The sequence below is a fragment of the Cnephaeus nilssonii genome, assembly GCF_951640355.1.
Source record: "Cnephaeus nilssonii genome assembly, chromosome: 20".
NCBI classification, from domain to species: Eukaryota; Metazoa; Chordata; class Mammalia; order Chiroptera; family Vespertilionidae; genus Cnephaeus; species Cnephaeus nilssonii.
Genome location: NC_137091.1, coordinates 50,968,561 through 50,984,925, shown reverse-complemented (window position 1 = coordinate 50,984,925; position 16,365 = coordinate 50,968,561). Strand labels below are relative to the sequence as shown.

Here is a 16,365-nt window from a genome sequence, read left to right as displayed (position 1 = left end):
CACAGGCCTGGCTCCCCCTCCCGGCTCAGCCCCCACGGCCTCCCCGGCGGCACCGCAGCCCGTCGCCCTCCCCTCCCCCTGCGCCCCCCACGGGCACTCACTGCTCTGGGCGCTGCGGCCTGGGCTGCGGGGCTGAGCGGCGCCGGCCCCGAGGCGGGAGGGCCGATGGGGTGACGCTGAGGGAACTCTGTCCGCGGAGAGGAGGCGGGAGGCACGGACGCCCCAATCCCAGCTTCTTGGGGCTCAACGAGCCTCAGACACCCCCCGGACGCGGGGATACTGCCTCCCACGGCTCCTCCCACTCAACACCCGGGAGCTGAAGCCCACGAGTCCGTGAACGGAAGGCAAAATGTCCGCCAGCAGGAGGACGCCGGAAGTCCCGCCCTAACCGGATGCGCAGGAATCAAAATGCCCCTTACCGCCTCTGAAGCGGGCGCGTTGCCTTCTGGGTAATGTAGTTTTCTCAACTGCCCAACGGAGGGCTCGCATTCCAGCCCCTGACCTTGGGGAAGGAAAGTGCTGTGGCACCGCAAGTGGCGCTGGGGAAGGAGGAGATGGGACCAGAGGATCCAGTTAACTGGGACAGACTGACGGATCGCCCAGGGAGGGGGTGGGGAGGCCTGGAATAGATCCCCCAAAGAATATCTATAGAGGGGAGACGGGAGACATCTGTAACACCATCAACAATAAAAAATACAGCCCTGGCCGGTTTGGCTCAGTGGATGGAGCGTCGGCCTGAGGACTCAGGAGTCCCGGGTTCGATTCCAGTCAAGGGCATGTGCCTTGGTTGCAGGCACATACCCAGTGGGGAGTGTGCAGAAGGCGGCTGATTGATGTTTCTGGCTCTCTATCCCTCTCCCTTCCTCTCTGTAAAAAATCAATAAAATATGTATTTTTTAAAAATACATACTTAAAAAAATGTTTGAATAATATAGCCCAACTGGTGTGGCTCAATGGTTGTCTGTCAACCTATGAACCAGGAGGTCACGGTCCTATTCCTGGTCAGACACATATGTGCATTGTGGGCTTAATTCCCACTGTGTGTGTGTGTTGGGGTGGGGGTGGATGTACAGGAGGCAGCAAATCAGTGATTCTCTCTCTAAAACAGCAGTTGATGTTTTTAAGTCTCCCTCTCCCCTCCTCTAAAATCAATAAAAATATTTATTATTTTTTAAATGTATATATGTATTTGCATAGCCAATGACATAGACAAGAATGTGGTGAAGCTGTGTGGGGCAGGGTAGAGGGGGAGTAGAACGGGGGATATGAGGGACCTCTGTACTAGAGTAAAAATAAAAAGGAATAGTGTGCCCAGCCAGCAAGGCTCAGGGGTTGGGCACAGACCCATGAATCAAGACATAGCTGGTTGGATTCCTGGTCAGGGCACATGCGCAGGTTGTGGGCTCCATCCCAGTAGGAGGCAGATGCTCAATGATTCTCATCATTGATGTTTCTCTCTCCCCCTCTCTCTTCTCTCCATAAAATAAATAAATAACATTTTTTTAAAAGAATATTGCTAAGATTGAATTGACTCAACAACACCAAAGTGAGTGTGGGCCATCACTTTTTCTCCCAACCCTTGTAAGCAAAGCCACGCCTTGGTCTGTCTGTATAGAGGGTGTCCCAGGCATAACTATGCTGGCCAGTAGTGTTTGAGTTCTTGACTTCATGCAGAAACGTTTTCACAACAGTTCAGAAGATTTTGAGGGCACGTTTATTGAAGCTGGAGATAAAAAGAAATGTAGGCCCTAGGATAGAACAAGCAACAGCAGAGTGGGGGTCCTGTGGCTCCAGGAACATGTGGGAAATACGGGAGCCAAAGCGGGGCTGCGGTCAGCTCCCTGGACGATCAGAAATAAGGGGGCCTTGAGGGCAGGTCCAGGGGCTCAGCCCGGGATGAGCTGCTGCTGCTCAGCGCTGTACTGGCTGCAGGTCGGGTGGGGACCCTTACAAGCTTAGGAGAGCCCAGCTGGTGTACCTCACTGGTTGAACATCTGCCTGTAAACCTAGAGGTCACAATTCCATGTCTGGTCAGGACACATGCCTAGGCTGTGGGCTCGGTGCCCATTGTGGGGCATACAAAGACAGCTCATCGGTGATTCTCTCTCATCACTCATATTTCTATCTCTTTCCCTCTTCATCTCTCTCTGAAATCAAAACATTTTTTTAAAAAGTTACTTATTTCCAGAGTGTTTTTCTACTTGCAAACCACTTTTTTTTCTTTTTCTAAAATATATTTTATTGATTTTCCACAGAGAGGAAGGGAAAGGGATAGAAAGTTAGAAACATCGATGAGAGAGAAACATTGATCAGCTGCCTCCTGCAAACCTCCTACTGGGGATGTGCCCGAAACCAAGGTACATGCCCTTGACCAGAATCCTACCTGGAACCTTTCAGTCCACAGGCCAATGCTCTATCCACTGAGCTAAACTGGTTAGGGCTAAAAACATTTTTAATGTATGTTTTAAATCAACTATACTTAAACCAAAGTTTTTAAAATGTTTAAAACTTTCTACTCCCCAATTATTTTACTTTTTTAAAAAATATTTTATTGATTTTTCACAGAGAGGAAGAGAGAGGGATAGAGAGAAACATCGATGAGAGAGAAACATCGATCAGCTGCCTCTTGCACAACCCCCACTGGAGATGTGCCCGCAACCAAGATACATGCCCTTGACCGGAATCGAACCTGGGACCTTTCAGTCCGCAGGCCGACGCTCTATCCACTGAGCCAAACCGGTTTTGGCTATTTTACTTTTTTATTATGAAAGTTCTTGAGCTGCTGCTGTATCAGTGTGTTCAAAATAAAATGATTTGCTACTGAAATATGTTCGCAGACCCATGGTCAATGTCATCATTTTGGCATTATTTATGAAAGTATTGATATCAGGGAAATTGACAAATACTACAAAACTTAACTTCACTTAATGTACAATTGAATTCTTAGACTTAGAAAAGAATGGAGACGAATGTAGCAATACAGATTAACTTATAAGTAAATGCCGAAACCGGTTTGGCTCACTGGATAGAACGTCAGCCTGCGGACTGAAGGTCCCAGGTTCGATTCCGGTCAGGGGCATGTACCTTGGTTGCGGGCTCATCCCCAGTGGGGGGTGTGCAGGAGGCAGCTGGTCGATGTTTCTTTCATCGATGTTTCTAGCTCTCTATCCCTTTCCCTTCCTCCCTGTAAAAATCAATAAAATATTTTTAAAAACCACAAAAAAACTTGTAAGTAAAATTTTAATTTCACTTAGGATTAAATTTGTGAAAAACAATTTTGTTTTCAGTATTCAATACATATAGTTCAAAATTGCAAAGAAGTCAGTTGATTCCTTGAACAATGCGTGAAATGAAAACATATGTCTTAGTTGCTGCACTAAACTCTTATTGGTTAAAATAATAAATTCATTTTTTAAACTGGCAACAGATTCTGACCAGAGTTTTCAACAAAAGAGATAAAGACAGTGTAAATAATTGCATGGGGAAAATAAAGTTCACCATAAAAATTTATTAGGGAAATGGAATTAAACCAAAGTAAGTTAACACTATACTCATTTATTGGCCTACTATTAAACAGATTAAACATCACATGTGCTGGTAGGGTTGTGGAAAAACTAGAATTTTCATTCCTGTGGGTGGGGTGGGAAAGCAAAGGAATGACCATTTCCGATCACAGTTCCTGATGTATTTACAGGTAAAACATTCACCTACACTGCATCAGTTCGATAAGTACAATATACATCCATATAAAAAACTGAAGGCAATATTCCCAGCAGATTTATTTTAGTACCCGAACCTGGAAATAACTAAAACCACAGACAGGTCAGTAGATAAAGTGTTTATTCCCAGGACACAGTATGACACAGCAACAAAAAATAATAACTATTGGGGGCCTTCTCCCCCTCCCCAGGTGGCAGTCCGTTCTGTGGGACTCTTCCCTCTCCCCACATGGGAGTCTGTCCTTGTTTTTCAATAAATCTCCACCTTTTGCTATAAAAAAAAAATTAACTATTCACATAAGCATTCGTGTTGAATCTCAAAATAACTGGAGCATGAAAGAAAGCAGTATTTGTTAAAGAGTATACTCCTTGTAGTACTTATGAAACAATGAAACATATGAACTAATCTTGTAAAGGAAGGAAAATCAATGACTGCAGTTAGGGCTGGGGAGGCAGAGAGACAAAAGGGCAGGCGGTAAATACAGGGTGTGGCAAAGGTAGGTTTAGAACGGTGGGTAGGGAAATAACTGCAATAATTTAAAAATAAAAATACAGGAATAAACTCTTCCCTGGCCAATGTGCCTCAGTGGGTTGGGCACACCCCTTGCCCCACATGGAAAGGTTCCATTCCAGCTCAGGGGGCAGGTGTTTTGATGTTTTTTTTCTAATATCACCATTTCATGCTTCCCCTCTCTCTCTCTTTCTCTCTCTCTCTTTCCTCCTCTTTGTGAAAATCTGTTAAAATATTTTAAAATATATAAAATACTTATTTAGAAAAATAGAGTAAACTCTGTTTTGCATATTCACATCTATATGCCTGGTTTTGCCCTAACCTGTATATGGGAGAGAGATAAGTTTATTTCACATGTGACCATTTTAGAGCTTGATCCAAATGTCCCAGCTCACCAAATAGTACACATTAGAAAAGTGCATTTTGTTGCATGTCAGTTGTAAATATACCTAAATCAAACCTTAAAATGTGCTTCCAAATAAAGACCTAGATATCCCTGTCTTGTGAGAAAATTAAAATGTCAACCCTGTATGGGCTCCACCATCTCTCCTAATTTCCTGGGAGCACCAGGCTTGCCTCAGTGGCAGCAAATGTTGGTGATCAGGGAAGACCATGGCCATCGGAACCAACAGGAATGCTGACGGGGTCACAGAGCCACATCCTGGGACTGACCACAGGCTCATCCTTCCTCTAGTTTCGAGGTCCTGCCTGTTGAGCAGACCTTGAGGTGAACACCCTAGAGGGGCCAGAGGACACAGATCTTTAGACTGTTTTCTCTAGAAATGACGTCAGCCACAGGAAGCAGTGATGGCGGAACTGAGAACGCCTGTACACAATGACCACACAAGTCACGCGTCCTCGATCGTTTGTGGGTAACGTTCAGAAGAGGCGCTATTCACTTAGTTCACTGCACCCTTTCCCACTCACTAGGAATACAGGGTTTCTGGCCCAGTTGTCATTCAACCTAACCCTCAGAGTCTTAATACAAGCGACACCAGCCTAGGAAATGTCCTTCCTAACGGCACAGGGCACCTTGGCGGTATGCAATACCTACTGTGAACAGAGAATATAATTCACATTGTTCACAGAGGACAACAAAGCCCCCCGCCCTCACCTTTAGGATGACCTTGGACCTCAATCATAGGAGACACCAGGCTGCGAATGAGATCCACAATGTCATGCGGTCATCCGTTCGAGGTCTCGGGCAGCACTGCATTAAACGTGAATAGTGGACAAAGTGATGTTCTGACTCCGTGCTTGGCCTTCTGAAGCACAGCACGGGTGGGATTCCCACAATATTTGTTCACCTGTACATGCTGACAGATCCCAACCGTGCTTTCGAATCAAGCCAGGCAATGAATGGGACCAACAAAATGAAAGGCACATGAGCAAAAACACCTTCACGACAAGGTCATAATCCAGAGGCGTGTTAGAAAATTAAATGGGTTTGCAGGTTGGTGAATTGGAACCTGAAACACTTCATCACAGCATAATGTGAGAACCATGATGTGCCCGAAAGAGGGAGCTCTCCTTAGCTGAGGACGGGTGTGCTGGGTGAACCCTCCATCAACTCCCATTTCCTAGTCAGAAAGGAATGAAGATCCTGCCAAGAGCTGGGAGTAATCCCAGTTTCCTCAGGCAGAAGTGAGAACACAGCATGCGTTCTCCCTGACCACGCAGGGGTTGTGACTGACTGACGCACACTGTTCAGGTGAGCCAGGTGGTGGAGGTGAAATCGCCTCAGCCAGAAATACTCCCAGTGATATCCATCGGGGAGTAGGCCTGAGCAGCTTAGCAAGGGCAATGCAGTTATTTAAAGCACCACTTGTGCTTGAAACTTTATGAGGAATCTAGCAGAGTGTATGTTGTGATAAAATGGGTTTATATTGAGTTAAATGTGTATCAAAGAGACCTCTTCAGTGTTGTTATTGTCAATGAGAAAAAGAAAGTATTTGGTGCACATTTAAAGCTTTTCTCCACTGTGAACAATCAGGTGTCTGAGGAGGCTAGGTTTGCTGCGAAAAGATTTCCCACATTCATTACACGCATGAGGCCTTTCTCCTGTGTGAACTATCTTGTGGTAAAAAAGGTGACTACTGCTTCTAAAAGATTTCCCACATTCACTGCACTTATAAGGTTTTTCTCCAGAGTGAACTCTCTGGTGTTCAGTGAGGTGACACCTTTGTCTGAAGGACTTTCCACATTCACTACACTCATAAGGCTTTTCTCCTGTGTGAACTCTCTGATGTTCAGTGAGAGGACGCCTTTGTCTGAAGGACTTTCCACATTCACTACACTCATAAGGTTTTTCTCCTGTGTGAACTCTCTGGTGTTCAGTGAAGGCACTCCTTTGTCTGAAGGACTTTCCACATTCACTACACTCATAAGGTTTTTCTCCTGTGTGAACTCTCTGGTGTTCAGTGAAGCAACGCCTATGACTGAAGGATTTCCCACATTCATTACACTCATAAGGTTTTTCTCCTGTGTGAACTCTCTGGTGTTCAGTGAAGGAACTCCTTTGTCTGAAGGACTTTCCACATTCACTACACTCATAAGGTTTTTCTCCTGTGTGAACTCTCTGGTGTACAGTGAGGTGAGAACTTTGTCTGAAGGACTTTCCACATTCACTACACTTATAAGGTTTTTCTCCTTTGTGAACTCTCTGGTGCTCTATGATGCTGTTCCTATGACTGAAGGACTTCCCACATTCACTACACTCATATGGCTTTTCTCCAGTGTGAACTTTCCTATGTCGAATAAGTTTAGAGACTCCTCTAAAAACTTTCCCACATTTGTTACACTCATAATTCCCTTCTCCAGAGCAGACACTCTGAGGAACAACTTTCTGGTTGTGGCCGGCAGCGTTTTCATATTCACCCCACTGGTGATGACGTTTTCCACTGAGAAGTTTCTGGGAAATCTCCCTGCCACTGTGTGGCTCCTCAGTGTTGTGAAGGGCCTGGTGCTGGAGAAGCTCTGAGGCGGCTGGGAAGTCTTCCCCAACCTCCCTACTGGTTGAAGGCAGCCCTGATAAGGAGAAGCTGAAGTTGGTCACAAACAAGGCCCTGTCCACAGCTTCTTTCCAGGGCTTCTCTCCACTGGCTTCCCTCTGTTGCTGAGGAGGGTTTTCACTGAAACAGAAGTCTCTCAAATAAGCATCACTGAAGAAGGCTTTCTGCTCAAAGTCTGCTGCCTGTGACTCAGTCAGGTGCAGAATGTCTTTGAACACAGAGAAACACCTCCCGCAGAGATGGGTCCTCTGGGTTGCTGGAGCTGTCTTAGAAGCCCTGACCTGTGACTCCCTTTGTACAGACACAGTCTGCTCAGAACAGGCCTCCTCATCCGTTTTATGCCAACAACCTGGAAAAAGAGAAATGGTGAGGAAATGAATTTTGACTACAGTGATGGGGGAAGTTCCATTACAAAAATATGTTGCACATCATACATGTGTTCCACGCAATTGTCGGAAAATAAGATGTGTTGGACGGATTTGTAAAAGGCTCCTTGAAGTTCTGGGGCTCTGAATATCACAAAACAAGGAAAGCCTACGCAGAAATACGACACACACGTGGCAAGCACCACATGGAATCGAAGCAGGATCATCAGCTCCTTCTGCTAACAGTGCTCAGCAGGGCTTGTCTGCTGGTGACATGGGCCAGCTGGGCAGAGGTTGTTATGTCTTATTCCAAGTAAAATTCAGTAGCAGGTGTTCGAGGACTACTTAAGCATGCATGTGCATCTCATAACACATGTGCAGGTCCATGTAGAAGAGTACTGCAGAGGGCGCAGCACAGAGGGATAGTGATGCAAAAAGGTGACCAAGGTGAAGGTAGCCAAAAGCCAGGAAGTCACAGATTAAAGGATCACTCATAAAATGTCAATTATGGCAAAGAAAATGTAGAAATAAGGAATGGACAAATGCACCTCCACCTCAATATGGTTGGACACAAGCAGATTCCTGGTATGATCTGAAAAAAGCCCTGATGTGATACCTTCCCCCAGTTTCCACTCAGTAGGACCAGGCCTCATCAGAGACCATCTTGCCAGTTCACCCTGCGAAAAAATACAGGGTTCTCCATGCACCTTCTACTCTATAAATACATACAACCTAAATATCCAGAGTATTCATGAAAGACCAAAGAGCTGAGCAGCCTGCACTAACCGAGAGCAATTCGGATTGCAATAGTATTCAGGGAAGGAAATATTACAAACAACAATAAAGGTAAGATCTTCCAAGTACAGATATGGTTCATGTAAGTAAAGACCATAACCTGCACAGGCAGCCACAAAGAGCCTTACCTGAGGGAATGGTGCAGAAGTGGAGGCCTTGTGGACATAGACACCCTCCCAGGAAAAGAAAGTTCAAAGTGGGTCCCATTAAGCTCATTTTGAGACTCCTGACTCCCAGACACTTCCTGCGCTTTCTACGGCAATGGGTGTGAGGGATGCTTGGGGAGCCCATAGCTCAGGACTCCCCACACAGCTCACCCCTGGCAGCCACAGCCCATTTGACAGGACAGTGGGGGAAATTAGCAGAGCCCATGGTCTGGCTGTGGGAGAGAGAAAGCTACGTTTGGGGAATAAAGGAAGAGTAGACATCACCTCAGGACACTGGGAGAAACACGAAGGTCTTACCTACAGATGAGACCAGTGCAAACACTTCCAGCATCACCTCGCAGTACAGAAGTCTCTGAGCCTCATCAAGGAGCCCCCACTCCTCCTGGGAGAAGGCGATGGCCACGTCCTCAAAGTCCATATCCTGTCGTAATGGGGACAGGTCAGTCCATGATTAGATTCTGTCTTGGGATTTCAAGTTCTTCATACTCCCCACCCTCCACATCCATTGGCTCCCTTTACCCTTCATCAGACAAGACACCAGGTCTTGAGCCCATCAAAGTCACTCTCTCCTTATATTCCTACTGATGCTGTGTCTTCCCACAATAAAGGCAGCTGAGCAGAGAGAAGATACCTGAGCTCTGGGCCTCACATGTCGGCCACACTGCCTCTTGTCAATTCAGTGGGTGTCACCAACATAGGGTAGAGAGAGTGGATGGCCATAAAGAAAATGTGAGTGATTTATCACTTATTTTGTCAGGCAATACCCTTGTTACCACCGATTCTCCCTCAGAGACATGAAAAGCCATGGCATCATGCTTCCCCTCTGACTCCCATACCAGGGTGCTGAGGCCATCACTCGGCACCACCTGCTCAGCATGATTCTTTGAACCACACTTCTCTCCCACAGCTGCGTTTCCGGGGCGCATCTTCAAAGGGAACACAAATGTGCCGTAGCGAGAACACTTTATTTATTTCCTCATCACCTTCTCTTCCAAATGTCTAGTTCACAGCCTCTGTAACGTATTTCTCTCTCTCTCTCTCTCTCTCTCTCTCTCTCTCTCTCTCTCTCTCTCTCTATCTCCCTTCCCCGTTCCACTAGAAATACTCAAGCCCAGGTGACACCAATATACGCGAGCGCATTCCCAGTGATCAATGTATCAGTCCTCGACAACAACAGGAAGGCGTGCATCTATATGTCACCTAAGCTCTGGACCTGGCAGGTAGCACCACAACACCCCTATTTTCAGACAATTACATTAAAATTCCCCATATCATATCATATCATATCATATCATATCATATCATATCATCATATCATATTCTATATCATCATCCAGTAACCACCAAAAATGGACTCACTCACTCCTTCCTTATTCACCCTTATTGCAACAGCTAGTGTCCTGCGGCCATGAATTCACACGCCCTCTCCAAGGGCACATCACCCTTCCTCCCACACCTCCCTCACACCTGCACTCCCGCATCCACAGCCCCCTAGTCATCTCCTTGGTCCCAGTCATTAGTCAGCATGTGTGGTGCAGAGAATGCTTTGCAAATTCAGACTGGATGAAGCTCTATCCCAATTCTGATAGCCCACACCCAAGGCACAGCCTCGGTCCTGCTCTGAAGGCCCTCGGCCCATGATTGTGTTTTCCTTCAGCCTCACCTATTGGGAACCAGATAACGTCTTAGATAGGCAGAGCCCTCCTCCACCCGGCCACACGTGATCTCCCATCACCAGTCACAGCCCTCAAGTCTCATGGCCGATGGCGCTCTACCCCATGCCCAGCGAGTCTCACAGATGGCCACTCATGCCCCGAGGCACATCAACCAGACTGAGTGCGACACCCCAGGCCACATCCAGGGTCACACAAAAATCCCTGGTGAGTGTTTAAGAAGTAAATAAATATGCGTCAGCCCCAATCTCAACTTGTTTCAATTGCGCTTGGGCCTCCAATTAAAATAAAACGATGATCTCCGACTCCTCTCTGGTCCACGCAGTCCTCACTCCTTTTGAGTAGTCTTCCTCTTGAACAACTCCTCAGAGTTCCGGATGCTCTTTAACTGCTCTCTGAAATATGTCATACCCTAACAGGCCAAAATAAATGTTTGTTTGTGTTTATCTGCAATGATCACAAACACTCCCACTATGAATTTCTTCATGCCAGATGATAGTGCTTCCATATCTCCAGATGCTAAATACAAACCTTCATCTCATCTCTGACTCTTACCCCCCCCCCCCTCTCTCTCTCTCTCTACCTCAAAATTAGAAAATCCCGGTGGCCACACCTAAAATACCAATCTAGGATCCAACTGTGTATTCCATCTCCACGGCCACCATCATGGGCCAGTTACCATCACATTCTCCCGGACTACCCACACCACCTCCCTCTCACCCATATTGTTCTCCATGCGGCAGCCACAGGGAGTCTAATGAGACCTGAGTCAGATCACCTGCCTCCATTTCTCCAAACCTCCCATTGCCCCCATCACCTGCAGACAGACAACCATGTTGTCACAAAGCTCCTCTAGACCTGACTCCTCTCCCATTATGACCTGTTCCCATGAAAGGAAAAGCATTCCTGCAGGTTCCTGAACCAGCTGTCTTCACTCCAAGCCCCTGCCACTTCCGGAACCTATGCCTGGAAGGACCTCCCACATCTCATTCCACTGTTTGCCAGAAACATGGACCACTTCATACAACCCTCGTCATGGATTTAGGGTTCTGGGATTTGTGTCTGTTTTTATGTCGCCAGGTCCCAGGGCTGAAAGAGTGGCAGGACAGACCCGGGACCCCACAACCTCAGAGGCCCCACAGCCCAGCCCCCTGAGCGGCTCTGCACCTGCAGGGACCTGTGGGACTGAAGGTCTGTGGAGGGCCCGGCACCCACCGCCAGGACCCAGGGCTCAGGCTGCTCAGGGCCCTGGCCCAGCCCCGGGCCGGGTGATGCCCGCATCCCTCGGGGCTCGGTCCTCAGTGCAGACTCTTGCCAAGTTCCTTATCTTTCTTTCCTTTTTTTAAAAAAATATATTTTATTGATTTTTTACAGAGAGGAAGGGAGAGGGATAGAGAGTTAGAAACATCGATGAGAGAGAAACATCGATCAGCTGCCTCTTGCACACCCCCTACTGGGGATGTGCCCGCAACCAAGGTACATGCCCTTGACCGGAATCGAACCTGGGACCTTTCAGTCCACAGGCCAACGCTCTATCCACTGAGCCAAACCGGTTTTGGCCAAGTTCCTTATCTTTCAAAGGACTTCTCCTTCCTGACCCTAACTGCTATCCTCTCCCTTTTAATGTGTTCTTATCAGCATTTGGGGGAAATGTTTAGAACCCTGCCTCAGACAATGTCCCTCTTTTGTTCACAACCATCCATGGCCCCAGCGTCCTGAGGATGAAAGTAAAATTCCTCACACAAAACTTTGCCTCATCTTCTTTGTTGCCTTTAGACACTAAACAGTCCTGGATTTCCCTAAGCCTCCCAGCTCAGCCACACCACCACGTCCTTACTGAGTGGCATTGCAGCCGTCGCCCTCTTTCACCCATCACATTCTGTGTCATCTACAAGCTACTCTCTGTTCTGGATGCTGGGACTCGAGCTGCAGGACCTGACAGACGCCAGCACCATAGGATGGAGGGTAAATGGGATGAGGCTGAGTTGAACTCAGTAAGCAGAGAGGAGTCTGTGAAGCATGGAGACCTCCTGCCTGTTGCAGGTCAACAAGCCTCAGACACACCCTGCACAGGGCGATGCTGCCTCTGCTGGCTTGTCCTAGTCGTGATGCTGCCTGCTAGAGCCTCAGACTATCCTATCTAATAAAAGAGTAATATGCAAATTAACCATGACTCCAACACACAAGATGGCCGGCAGGGGAGGGCAGTTGTGGGTGATCAGGACAGCAGGAGAGGACAGTTGCGGGGGGCGGGAGGGGCGGACCCAGGCCAGCAGGGGAGGACAGTTGGGGACAACCAGGCCTGCAAGGGAGGACAGTTAGGGGCGACTGGGCCAGCAGGGGAGGATAGTTAGGGGCAACCAGGCCGGCAGGGGAGGGCAGTTAGGGGTGACTGGGCCTACAGGGGAGGGCAGTTGGGGGCAACCAGGCCTACAGAGGAGGGCAGTTGGGGGTGACTGGGCCAGCAGGGGAGGGCAGCGGGGGCAAGCAGGCCTGCAGAGGATGACAGTTAGGGGCGACCGGGCTGGCAGGGGAGGGCAGTTAGGGGTAACCAGGCCAGGAGGGGAGGGCAGTTAGGGGCAATCGGGCCAGCAGGGAGCAGTTAGGCGTTGATCAGGCTGGCAAGGGAGTGGTTAGGGGGTGATCGGGCTGGCAGGCAGAAGCGGTTAGGGGCAATCAGGCAAGCAGCTGGGAGCCAGCAGTCCTGGATTGTGAGAGGGATGTCCGACCGCCTACCGGGATCGGGCCTAAATGGGCGGTCAGACATCCCTCAAGGGGTCGCAGATTGGAGAGGGTGCAGACTGGGCTGAGGGACACCCCCACCCCCTGTGCACGAATTTCGTGCACCGGGCCTCTAGTGTTGATAGAACGAAGCGGTAAATATGACCACCAGGAGAACTAATCTGGGAATCACGCCCAAACCAATGAACACCAGGATAATGCACCTCTCCTGGGCTTTCATTGGCTAAACGCAGCCATCATTAGGCGCAGTGCCCTTTGGGTAATGTAATTTTTCAGGCTTTGCAGGTGGCTATAAGATCCCAGTCACTGACTGTCCATTGACAATATTGGTGTTGGGGTGCCCAAATGGCTGTGGAGATATTATTTCAGATTCCATGAAGCTCAGAATGCTCCCTGAGGTGAAAAGTATTATGTCAATTATTCCTGAAGACCACACATCTAAATGGATATATAGTTATCTTTAAAATTTTTATTTTTAGAGAGAGAGCAAAATGAGAGGGAGAGAGAAAAACACAGGTGGGGTGCCTCCTGTTCTCCCTTACCCACCTTCTGGGCATCCAGTCAGAAGCCTGTCTTGTGGCCTCACCAGGAATTGAACTGCAACCTTTCTGTACGTGAGAGGACACTCAAACAACTGAACCACTCCAGCCTTCAGAGTTTTTATTATTATTATTTTTAAATATATTTTATTCATTTTTTACAGAGAGAAAGAGAGTTAGAAACATCGATCAGCTGCCTCCTACTGGGGATGTGCCCGCAACCAAGGTACATGCCCTGACTGAAATTGAACCTGGGACCCTTCAGTCTGTAAGCCAACGCTCTATCCACTGACCCAAACGGGTAAGGGCCAGAGTTTTTATTTTTAATACAGAAATAGCACATTATTAAGAGAAAAATAAGGCTATGAAAGAATATATATGATCCTATCCTATTCCTTTAAAAGTACTATTTGAAAGGATACAGGGGCCAACAGGTTGACATTGCCTACATTGTCTGAATATCTGTAGTCACTACACATTGTGCAGCTATGGAGCTAACAGTTACTGAATGTTCTCTGTGTCTCTCCCTTCCCCTCTCTCTCAAAGCAAAAAACATATCCTCAGATGAGGATTAAACATTTAAAAAAGAACTAAAGGGTTGAGTTTTCAAGAACATACTGTTAAATCCAGAGAAATCTCTGTGGAACAGTTATCAGAATCAACTGAATTCTGGGGAAGTCTGTCTTCTTAAAACCAAGAGGCTAATAATCAGGATCACAGATCTCAGGAAAATCCCACACTATTAGTGCCACTGTCCTGATCCCAGCCTTGCTTTTATTTTATTTAATTCATTTTTATTGACTTCAGAGAGAAAGGGAGAGGGAGAGAGACAGAAACATCAATGATGAGAGAGAATCATGGTTCGGCTGCCTCCTGCACACCCCACACTGGGGATGGAGCCCGCAACCTGGACATGTGCCCTTGACCAGAATCGAGCCTGGGACCATTCAGTCCGGTCGATGCTCTATCCACTGAGCCTAACCAGCTAAGGCCCAACCTTGCTTTCATTTAAGCATAAAAATCCAATGATTTCTGAATAAAATCATCTTTATTTTTTTAACTTTGGTTAGTCCTTGAGTGATAAAGATAACTTTCCCCTGGCAGCAGCTGTTTCTGAGGGATCCATCATAGCCTGGGACACGGGAGTGGGCACAGCTCATGGGGAACGAGGAACTGAGCTTTCCCTGGAGAAACCACATTTCTAATGTCTAACAACACGGCCAGGGGAGCGGGAGCACGAGTCAGACAACATGCAGTCCTTCCTAAAGCAGAGCCCCCTTTGAGGCCATGTGGACTCCATTTGGGTAAAATATTTACCACCCAAGGACTGACTCCTACCTAGAGGGGGCCCACATACCGTCATCCTGACCACCCCCAGGGCAGTCAAGGTCGACGGGATCCCAACGTGGCTTAAGGCAACCCAGGCAGAAGGATTCTCTAAAGATAAAACTTTCACATGCACCATATTATTAATTCTCTTTATAGGACTTAGTAAAGGAAACCTCAAAGCTGAGTAGGTTAACAATGTTAACAACCCCCAAGAGTCAATGATTTGACTCATTTACATAAAACCAGTGGGGGAATGAAGCATAGTAACATCCATCTTGTATAAAAAACTGCTGTTTGAAATTCTCTGCTATTGTTATAGTACCTTTTTCTGTAAACTCTGCATTTTTAGTCTCTTATTCTATAAAAAAACTGTTTTAGTTTAAATAATAGAAAAAGATAAAAACTTAGCTGTGTGACCTTTCAAGCTAGCCATTTAACGCAATGGACAATTACTGATAATAATTCCCATATTCTTATGCCAAATGTTTGTTCTTTATGTATCCAAGATTACAAACTGGCTCTGGCCGGTTTGGCTCAGTGGATAGAGCGTCAGCTTGCGGACTGAGGGGTCCCGGGTTTGATTCTGGTTAAGGACATGTACCTTGGTTGCGGGCACATCCGCAGTAGGGAGTGTGCAGGAGGCAGCTGATCTGTTTCTCTTTCATCGATGTTTCTAATTCTCTTTCCCTCTCCCTTCCTCTCTGTAAAAAATCAATAAAATATATATTTTTAAAAAGATTACAAACTGTCCGTAACAATAATGCACACAGAGCTCTTTGTAAAATCTGCAAAGAGCGCGAAAGGTATAAATACAAGAAACTTCCTGTGTCTTCGCACTTAGCTGCATCTTTTCCATATCGCCATTTCTCATTCTCTGTCGCCCTCCCTCTCTTTCTAGAAAGTCAATATATTATTTTAAAGATATATAAAATACTTCCTCTTAAAAAAAGAGACTAGACTCAGTTTTGCGCACATTAATAAGCCTACTTTTGCCATAACCTGTATATGGGTGAGAGATAAGTTTATTTCACAAGTGATGGGTTTACAGCTTGATCCCTGTGTCCAAGCTCACAAAATAGTACACATGAGAAAAGTGCATGTTGTTACATTTCAGTTATAAAGATATGAAATAAAGCCTTAAAATACTTTCAAATAAAGACCTAGATATCCCTGTCTTGTTAGAAAATTAAAATGTCAACCCTATATGGGCTCTACCATCTCTTTCCTAATTTCCTGAGAGGATTGGCCTTGCCTCAGTGGCAACAAATATTATCAAGCAGTGAAGACTATTGCCATCTGAACCAACAGGAATCACAGAAGACGCATTGTGGTACTGATTACAGGCTTATCCTGCCTCTAGCTCTGAGGTCTTGCCTGCTGAGCAAACCCTGAGGTGAACACCCTAGATGGGCGAGGGGAATCCAAACAACCATTACATTCTTTTTCCTGCCAATTATTTCAGCCACAGGAGACAGTGATGCAGGTCCTGAGAACGTCTGTACACAGAGATCACA

At 46.8% G+C, this 16,365-nt stretch overlaps 1 protein-coding gene across 7 annotated transcripts in view; it reads right to left on the bottom strand.

Annotated features, from left to right (window-relative positions):
* Positions 1 to 16,365, bottom strand: part of LOC307092760 (uncharacterized protein) — a 57,759-nt gene that overhangs the window by 24,227 nt on the left and 17,167 nt on the right. For 4 of the 7 annotated variants that reach the window (XM_079760231.1, XM_079760232.1, XM_079760237.1 and 1 more), the window contains exon 1: positions 102 to 352. The exons of the other annotated variants lie outside the window; for them this stretch is intronic. The gene's annotated coding sequence lies outside the window, so the exon portion shown is untranslated. Of the gene's footprint in view, positions 1 to 101; positions 353 to 16,365 lie in introns of those variants that run through there. 7 annotated transcript variants of the gene reach the window in all.